Consider the following 8,666-nt stretch of genomic DNA (forward strand, 5'->3'; position numbering starts at 1 on the left):
ACATCCTAATTAACAAAATCAGAAATGAAAAGGGAGACATAACAACAGATCCTGAAGAAATCCAAAACACCATCAGATCCTTCTACAAAAGGCTATACTCAACAAAACTGGAAAACCTGGATGAAATGGACAAATTTCTAGACAGATACCAGGTACCAAAGTTGAATCAAGATCAGGTTAATGATCTAAACAATCCCATATGCCCTAAGGAAATAGAAGCAGTCATTAATAGTCTCCCAACCAAAAAAAGCCCAGGACCAGATGGGTTTAGTGCAGAGTTCTACCAGACCTTCAAAGAAGATCTAATCCCAGTTCTGCACAAACTATTCCACAAAATAGAAGTAGAGGGAACTCTACCCAACTCATTCTATGAAGCCACAATTTCTCTGATACCTAAACCACAGAAAGATCCAACAAAGATAGAGAACTTCAGACCAACTTCCATTATGAATATCGATGCAAAAATCCTCAATAAAATTCTTGCTAACCGAATCCAAGAACACATTAAAGCAATCATCCATCCTGACCAAGTAGGTTTTATTCCAGGGATGCAGGGATGGTTTAATATACGAAAATCCATCAATGTAATCCATTATATTAACAAACTCAAAGACAAAAACCACATGATCATCTCGTTAGATGAGGAAAAAGCATTTGACAAGATCCAACACCCATTCATGATAAAAGTCTTGGAAAGATCAGGAATTCAAGGCCCATACCTAAACATGATAAAAGCAATCTACAGCAAACCAGTAGCCAACATCAAAGTAAATGGTGAGAAGCTGGAAGCAAACCCACTAAAATCAAGGACTAGACAAGGCTGCCCACTTTCTCCCTACCTCTTCAACATAGTACTTGAAGTCCTAGCCAGAGCAATTTGACAACAAAAGGAGATCAAGGGGATACAAATTGGAAAAGATGAAGTCAAAATATCACTTTTTGCAGATGATATGATAGTATATATAAGTGACACTAAAAATTTTACCAGAGAACTCCTAAACCTGATAAACAGCTTCGGTGAAGTAGCTGGATATAAAATTAAACAAGTCAATGGCCTTTCTCTACACAAAGAATAAACAGGCTGAGAAAGAAATTAGGGAAACAACACACTTCTCAATAGTCACAAATAATATAAAATATCTTGGCGTGACTCTAACTAAGGAAGTGAAAGATCTGTATGATAAAAACTTCAAGTCCCTGAAGAAAGAAATTAAAGAAGATCTCAGAAGATGGAAAGATCTCCCATGCTCATGGATCGGCAGGATCAACATTGTAAAAATGGCTATCTTGCCAAAAGCAATCTACAGATTCAATGCAATCCCCATCAAAATTCCAACTCAATTCTTCAACGAATTAGAAAGAGCAATCTGCAAATTCATCTGGAATAACAAAAAACCTAGGATAGCAAAAACTCTTCTCAAGGATAAACCTCTGGTGGAATCACCATGCCTGACCTAAAGCTTTACTACAGAGCAATTGTGATAAAAACTGCATGGTACTGGTATAGTGACAGACAAGTAGACCAATGGAATAGAATTGAAGACCCAGAAATGAACCCACACACCTATGGTCACTTGATCTTCGACAAGGGAGCTAAAACCATCCAGTGGGAAAAAGACAGCATTTTCAACAAATGGTGCTGGCACAACTGGTTGTTATCATGTAGAAGAATGTGAATCGACCCATTCCTCTCTCCTTGTACTAAGGTCAAATCTAAGTGGATCAAGGAACTCCACATAAAACCGGAGACACTGAAACTTATAGAGGAGAAAGTGGGGAAAAGTCTTGAAGATATGGGCACAGGGAAAAAATTCCTGAATAGAACAGCAATGGCTTGTGCTTTAAGATCGAGGATTGACAAATGGGACCTCATGAAACTGCAAAGCTTCTGCAAGGCATAAGACACCGTCAATAAGACAAAAAGACCACCAACAGATTGAGAAAGGATATTTACCTATCGTAAATCATATAGGGGACTAATATCCAATATATATAAAGAACTCAAGAGGGTGGACTCCAGAAAATCAAATAGCCCCCTTAAAAGATGGGGCTCAGAGCTGAACAAAGAATTCTCACCTGAGGAATACCCAATGGCTGAGAAACACCTGAAAAAATGTTCAACATCCTTAATCATCAGATAAATGCAAATCAAAACAACCCTGAGATTCTATCTCACACCAGTCAGAATGGCTAAGATCAAAAATTCAGGTGACAGCAGATGCTGGCGAGGATGTGGAGAAAGAGGAACACTCCTCCATTGTTGGTGGGATTGCAAGCTTGTACAACCACTCTGGAAATCAGTCTGGCGGTTCCTCAGAAAATTGGACATAGTACTACCGGAGGATCCCGCAATACCTCTCCTGGGCATATATCCAGAAGATGTCCCAACCGGTAACAAGGACACATGCTCCACTATGTTCATAGCAGCCTTATTTATAATAGCCAGAAGCTGGAAAGAACCCAGATGCCCCTCAACAGAGGAATGGATACAAAAAATGTGGTACATTTACACAATGGAGTACTACTCAGCTATTAAAAAGAATGAATTCACGAAATTCCTAGGCAAATGGTTGGACCTGGAGGGCATCATCCTGAGTGAGGTAACCCAATCACAAAAGAACTCAAATGAAATGTACTCACTGATAAGTGGATATTAACCCAGAAACTTAGTATAGCGAGATATAAGGTACAATATGTAAAACATATGAAACTGAAGAAGAACGAAGACCAAAGTGTGGACACTTTGCTCATTCTTAGAATTGGAAACAATCACCCATGGAAGGAGTTACAGAGACAAAGTTTGGAGCTGAGACAAAAGGATGGTCCATCTAGAGACTGTCATATCCAGGGATCCATCCCATAATTAGCCTCCAATCGATGACACCATGCATACACTAGCAAGCCTTTTTTTGCAAGTGCGGTGATATAGCTGTCCCTTGTGAGACTAGGCCGGGGCCTAGCAAATACAGAAGTGGATGCTCACAGTCAACTATTGAATGGATCACAGGGCCCCCAATGGAGGAGCTAGAGAAAGTATCCAAGGAGCTAAATGGATGTACTGTGGGGGTGATATCTGGGGTGGAGTGAGGAGAGTTATCCCTTTTCAGAGGAGAGTGGGTGGTCCAAATGGGGGGAGGAGCTATGAGATGGGGGGTGTGGGAGGAGGGGGGCTGATAGTGGGATATAAAATGGATAAATAAATTTATATAAAAAAATGCCACTGTATTGAGAATCATTGCCATCTACCACTGATGTTACTACTCAAGCTGCCCTACATCAAAGCATTCAAAACATATATTCAAAGATGGCTTCCTGATTCAGGAAAATTATGGAACGCTCAAAGACATATAGATAGTATGCTGCACGCTGAAATCACCAATTTAAAATTGGCTGTGGTTATGTTAGGGTAATGAAGTTATTAGCTTACAAAGACAACTCGTTAAGATGGAACTGGAATGTGACTCAGTTCTGTGTTATTCCTGTGTGTTAGAATGAGACCTTGTTCCCTTGGGATAAAGTTAGAAAACATTTATTAAATTATGGTAAAATGACTCAGGAGATAATGAAATTACAGTCTGATATTAATCACACATTTGCAGAACAGTTGCATGGACTATCTGGTGATGGATTATTGGGGGGTGGGGAATATTGCTGACAGCTTTAGGGAAGTTAAATCCATTTAATCAACTTAAGATTGCAAGTTTTTCCTATGGTTATATTGTTAGCATTCTGTCTAAGCTCCGCCCCACAGTTACCTGGCAACAGCCTGACCCACTATACATGGGGCTGCTTGCCCCCTCCTCACTCTCTTGCTCTCTTGCTCTTCTCTTGTTCTTTCTCTGCTTTCTGCCCCTCATCCCCCGTCTCTCCCCATTCCCTTTCTCCCTCTCCACGCATTCATGGCTGGCCTCTACTTACTGCCTCTACTTCTCTACTTTCTCTCTGCTTCTCTTTCTCTGTCTCTACTACCTTCTTGACTCCCTTTCCCATGCCCTGAATAAACTCTCTTCTACATTATACCATCGTGTGGCTGGTCCATCAGGGGGAAGGGATGCCTCAGCATGGGCCAGCCAAGGCACCCCCTGCCCCCACACCTCACCACACCTCCATAGAGCATATCCCCACCCCTTTATCTTTTTATAAACACATCATATATGTTTACATTGTTTGTTTGCTTGCTTTTGTTATTTTTTTTAATGGTCTGGTAAAAAACCTCCCAACATCAAAAATTGACAAAACAAACACCAAGCAACTGTATTCAATGATATGTCACAAAATGTGGCTGAATAAAAAGGGGGGAATGAAGGGGACTTGCTGAACTGATGTGAGGCCAGGACAAAGCACTTGCCAGACATCTCTTGAAAAGAGAGGATGTTTGCAAAGTTATGGCAGAATGCTACCTTCACACTCCAACAAGTATTTCCTTGAACAGGCATTATGTTCTTCACATTTTTTTTCAAAGTTTTATTTACTTATTTTATTTATGTGAGTAAACTATAGCTGTCTTCAGACACGAGAAGAGGGCATCAGATCTTATTTCAGATGGTTGTGAGCCACCATGTGATTGCTGGGAATTGAACTCAGGACCTCTGGAAGAGCACTCAGTGCTCTTAACCACTGAGCCATCTCTGCAGCCCCCTGTTCTTCACATTTATCTTCTGAGAAATAGTGCAATTAGTAATATATAAGGAGCTATTCCTTGTACAGTAAGAAAAAAAACAAACATTACAGATTGGTATCTTATACACGGTGCATTTTGTCATTAGAGCTTCAACAGTATAATATGACTAAGAATAAAGACTCTGCACCCTACTTCTCAAATTACCTGAGTCATTTGCTGCTCCCCATTGAAGGGAAACCCTGCTAATTAAGGTCAAAGTTTGCCCTGCTATCAGAGACCTGATAGTGTCTCTGAGCGCTGCACAAAATGGAGGACTCACTTTACCAGCAGGGTGGCCCTTATCTGATCTTGTCTGGGGATCCAGACCTTGCACACCCTCTTTCTGGAGAAGGTGAGTAGTCCTTGGCAGATCTAGGAGTTTAACATCCCCCACTCACCCAGCCAAGAACCAGCCCAGCAAGTACCTGGGATTCCTGAAATTCCCCTCTATGCAAATGAGCTATTCACAGCCCTCTCAAACTCTAACCAGTGATTTTCATTTGCCTTGAAAATTCCTTCCCACATCCCAAGGTCCATACATACCCGGTAGTTCACCCCAAATAAAGTACATGTATTCAAGTCCACCTGAAATAAAGTGTATGCGTACAAGCTAAGATTATCTATCTAAAGGAGCTGTTTCATTGAAGGTCAGAGAAGACCTTTGGCTAAAAGCTGTAATACAGAGACAGCAAGAGGAAACCTCCCACTCCCCCCACTCCCATCCCTCAACCAATTGGTTTATAATGTCAGTTAGTTCTGGCATTTCTCCACTTAGCTTTTGTCTGGATAACCTATTGCAAGACTGGTGTATTGAAGTCTCCCTCTATCAGTGTGTGAGGTTCAATACGTGATTTAAGCTGTAGTGGTGTTTCTTTTATGGACTTGGGTGCCCTTGTGTTTGGTGTATAGTTGTTAAGAATTAAAACATCTTCTTGGTGAATCTTCCCTTTGATAAGTATGTGGTGTTCTTCCCTAGCTTCTCTGACTCATTTGGGTCTGAAGTATATTTTGTCAGTTATTAAAATGGCCACGCCAGTTTGCTTCTTTTTTGTTTTGTTTTTGTTTTGCTTTGTTTTTTCGAGACAGGGTTTCTCTGTGTAGCCCTGGCTGTCCTGGAACTCACTTTGTAGATCAGGCTGGCCTCCAACTCAGAAATCCACCTGCCCCTTCCTCCAGAGTGCTGGGATTAAAGGTGTGCGCCACCACACCCGGCCCACCAGTTTACTTCTTAAGCACATTTGCTTGGAATATCTTTTCCCATACTTTTACCCCAAGGTGATATCTATTTTTTAAAGATTTATTTATTTATTTTGTTTATATGAGTACACTGTAGCTGAACAGATGGTTGTGAGCCTTCATGCGGTTGTTGGGAACTGAATTTTTAGGACCTCTGCTCCCTCCAGTTGGCCCTACTTGCTCTGGTCAGCCCCACTTGCTCAGTTCCTGCTAACCCCAGCCCAGAGATTTATTAATTATTAAGCATAAGTACACTGTAACTGTCTTCAGACTGCCAGAAGAGGGCGTCAGATCTCATTATGGGTAGTTGTGAGCCACCATGTGGCTGCTGGAATTTGAACTCAGGACCTTCAGAAGAGCAGTCAGTGCTTTTACCCGTTGAGCCATCTTGCCAGCCCCGTGATATCTATTTTTCATGTAGATGTGTTTCTTGGATGCAGCAGAAGGCTGGATTCTGTTCTCAGGTCCCTTTTGCTACACTGTGTCTTTATATTTGGGAAATTTCGATCATTGATATTGAAAGATATCCATGAGCAGTGTTTGTTGATTCTTGTTGTTTTATTGTAGTGGTGTGTGTATGTGAGCCTGTGTGTGTGAGCGCCTGTTTGTGAGAGTGTGTTTGTGAACATGTGTGTGAGCATGTGTGCATGTTCACGTGTATGAGTGTGTGTGTATGTGTATGTGTGCACACAAGTACATATACTCAAGTTTTTCCTCTTTTGATTTGCTAGTTTGGGATTTTTTATTCCTTATGTTTTCTTGGGTGGGGTTAACCTCTTTAGGTTGGAGTTTTTCTCCTGGTGCTTTCTATAGGGATGGATTTATAGATAGATACAGCTTAAATTTGATTTTATAATGGAATGTCTTATTTTCTCCATCTATTGTGGCTGAAATTTTTGCTGAATGTAGTCATCTGTGGTTTGTTTTGTTTTGCTTTGTTTTTCAAGACAGGGTTTCTCTGTATAGCCCTAGTTGTCCTGGAACTCACTCTGTAGACCAGGCTGGCCTTAAACTCAGAAATCCACCTGCCTCTGCCTCCCGAGTGCTGGGATTAAAGGCGTGTACCACCACGCACGGCCTCATCTGTGGTATCTTAGAGTCTGCAGAACAACCATCTAGGTCCTTCTGGATTTTAGAGTCTCCATCAAGAAGTCGGGTGTTATTCTAATAGTTCTGCCCTTATATGTTACATTGTCTTTTTCCCTTGCAGTTTTTAATATTCTTTCTTACCTGTAGTGTGAAAGGATGGCATAAACCCCATTTGTTTCCATTTTAGAACCAGACCTGACTTCAAAAGGAAAGTCACCAGTCCCGGGAACCAGGCCATAAGTTACAGGAACAGAGCATAAGTCCTAGGAACAAGGTTATAAAACCCCTCACAAGAACAGCCTGGAGATAACCACAAAAACGGGGAAATATCTTATCTCAGGATGGGCCAGCCGTGCTGGGCAGCCTTATCTCATCCTGTGGTCAAAAGTTAGTGACATAGGAATGTAGACCTCTGACTACCTGGCACAAAGCCATCAGAAGCTGACCCAAGTGACCTCCCCAGCACCCACCAATGAAAATTTAAATTACTTAACCCACTTTCTTTTTTCTTTTTTTTTTTTGTTTTTGTTTTTGTTTTGTTTTTTGAGACAGGGTTTCTCTGTATAGCCCTGGCTGTCCTGGAACTCACTTTGTAGACCAGGCTGGCCTCAAACTCAGAAATCCACCTGCCTCGGCCTCCCAAGTGCTGGGATTAAAGGTGTACGCCACCACGCCCGGCCTGACCCTCTTTCTTTCTTTCTTTCTTTCTTTCTTTCTTTCTTTCTTTCTTTCTTTCTTTCTTTCTTTCTTCCTTCCTTCCTTCCTTCCTTCCTTCCTTCCTTCCTTTTTTCTTTCTTTCTTTCTTTCTTTCTTTCTTTCTAGATTATATTTTTTATTTATTTTATGTATGAGTACACTGTCACTGTCTTCAGTGAGTGTATTAACACCTCCACTTCTGGTAGAAGATAGCATTTGATCCCATTACATTGGTGGGAATTAAATTGGGGACCTCTTGAAGAGCAGTCAGTGCTCTTAACCACTGAGTCATCTCTCAAGCCCACCTACCCCACCTTCTAAATATAACTAACATAGTAGCCAATCAAAATTGTACTAACGTTACTGCTTTGGTAGGGACTAATCTCATTAGAGATTACCTAATTGTTCTAGAAAAATTCCCTAGCCCTGCATGAAAAGGGGCATGCAAGCTCCTTCCTGGTCGTCATGAATGTTTGACCCCTGCATGCCAGCTGTTTCTGCAGAATAAATGCTCTTTGTTTTTGCATACTAGCAAGTCTGCAAAGGGGTCTTCCTTCCATGATTTTTGGACCCTTACAAGTGTCCTGGTGACTATGTGCCCGGAGGATTTTTTTCAGGTTCTCATTTTTAGATGACACAAAGATGGCACGCTCCGCAAATATTGGCTAGGAGTGCAACTTCCTTATCCTGACAGGAATGTTTGTCCCAGGTAGGGCCATTTTAGTGTAGTCAGCCTGCTTCTGCTTCCCTTTAATTCAAAAGCAACTGAGCGCCTGCTTAAATCCTTAAATCCATAAACCCCTTTCTGTTGTCTGCTGGATAAAACTGACTGAAGGTTAAAAAAATTTTTTTTTCTCCAAATATGCCCCAAAAAACCACTCAACAAATTTTGACATAGTTACTTTTATTATTACAATCTTTTTGCTATTGTCTGTTTGCTTGTTTTTGTTTTTCGAAAGAGAGTTTCTCTGTGTAGCCCTGGCTG

Source organism: Mus musculus, chromosome 18, assembly GCF_000001635.26.
Source record: "Mus musculus strain C57BL/6J chromosome 18, GRCm38.p6 C57BL/6J".
Lineage (NCBI taxonomy): Eukaryota > Metazoa > Chordata > Mammalia > Rodentia > Muridae > Mus > Mus musculus.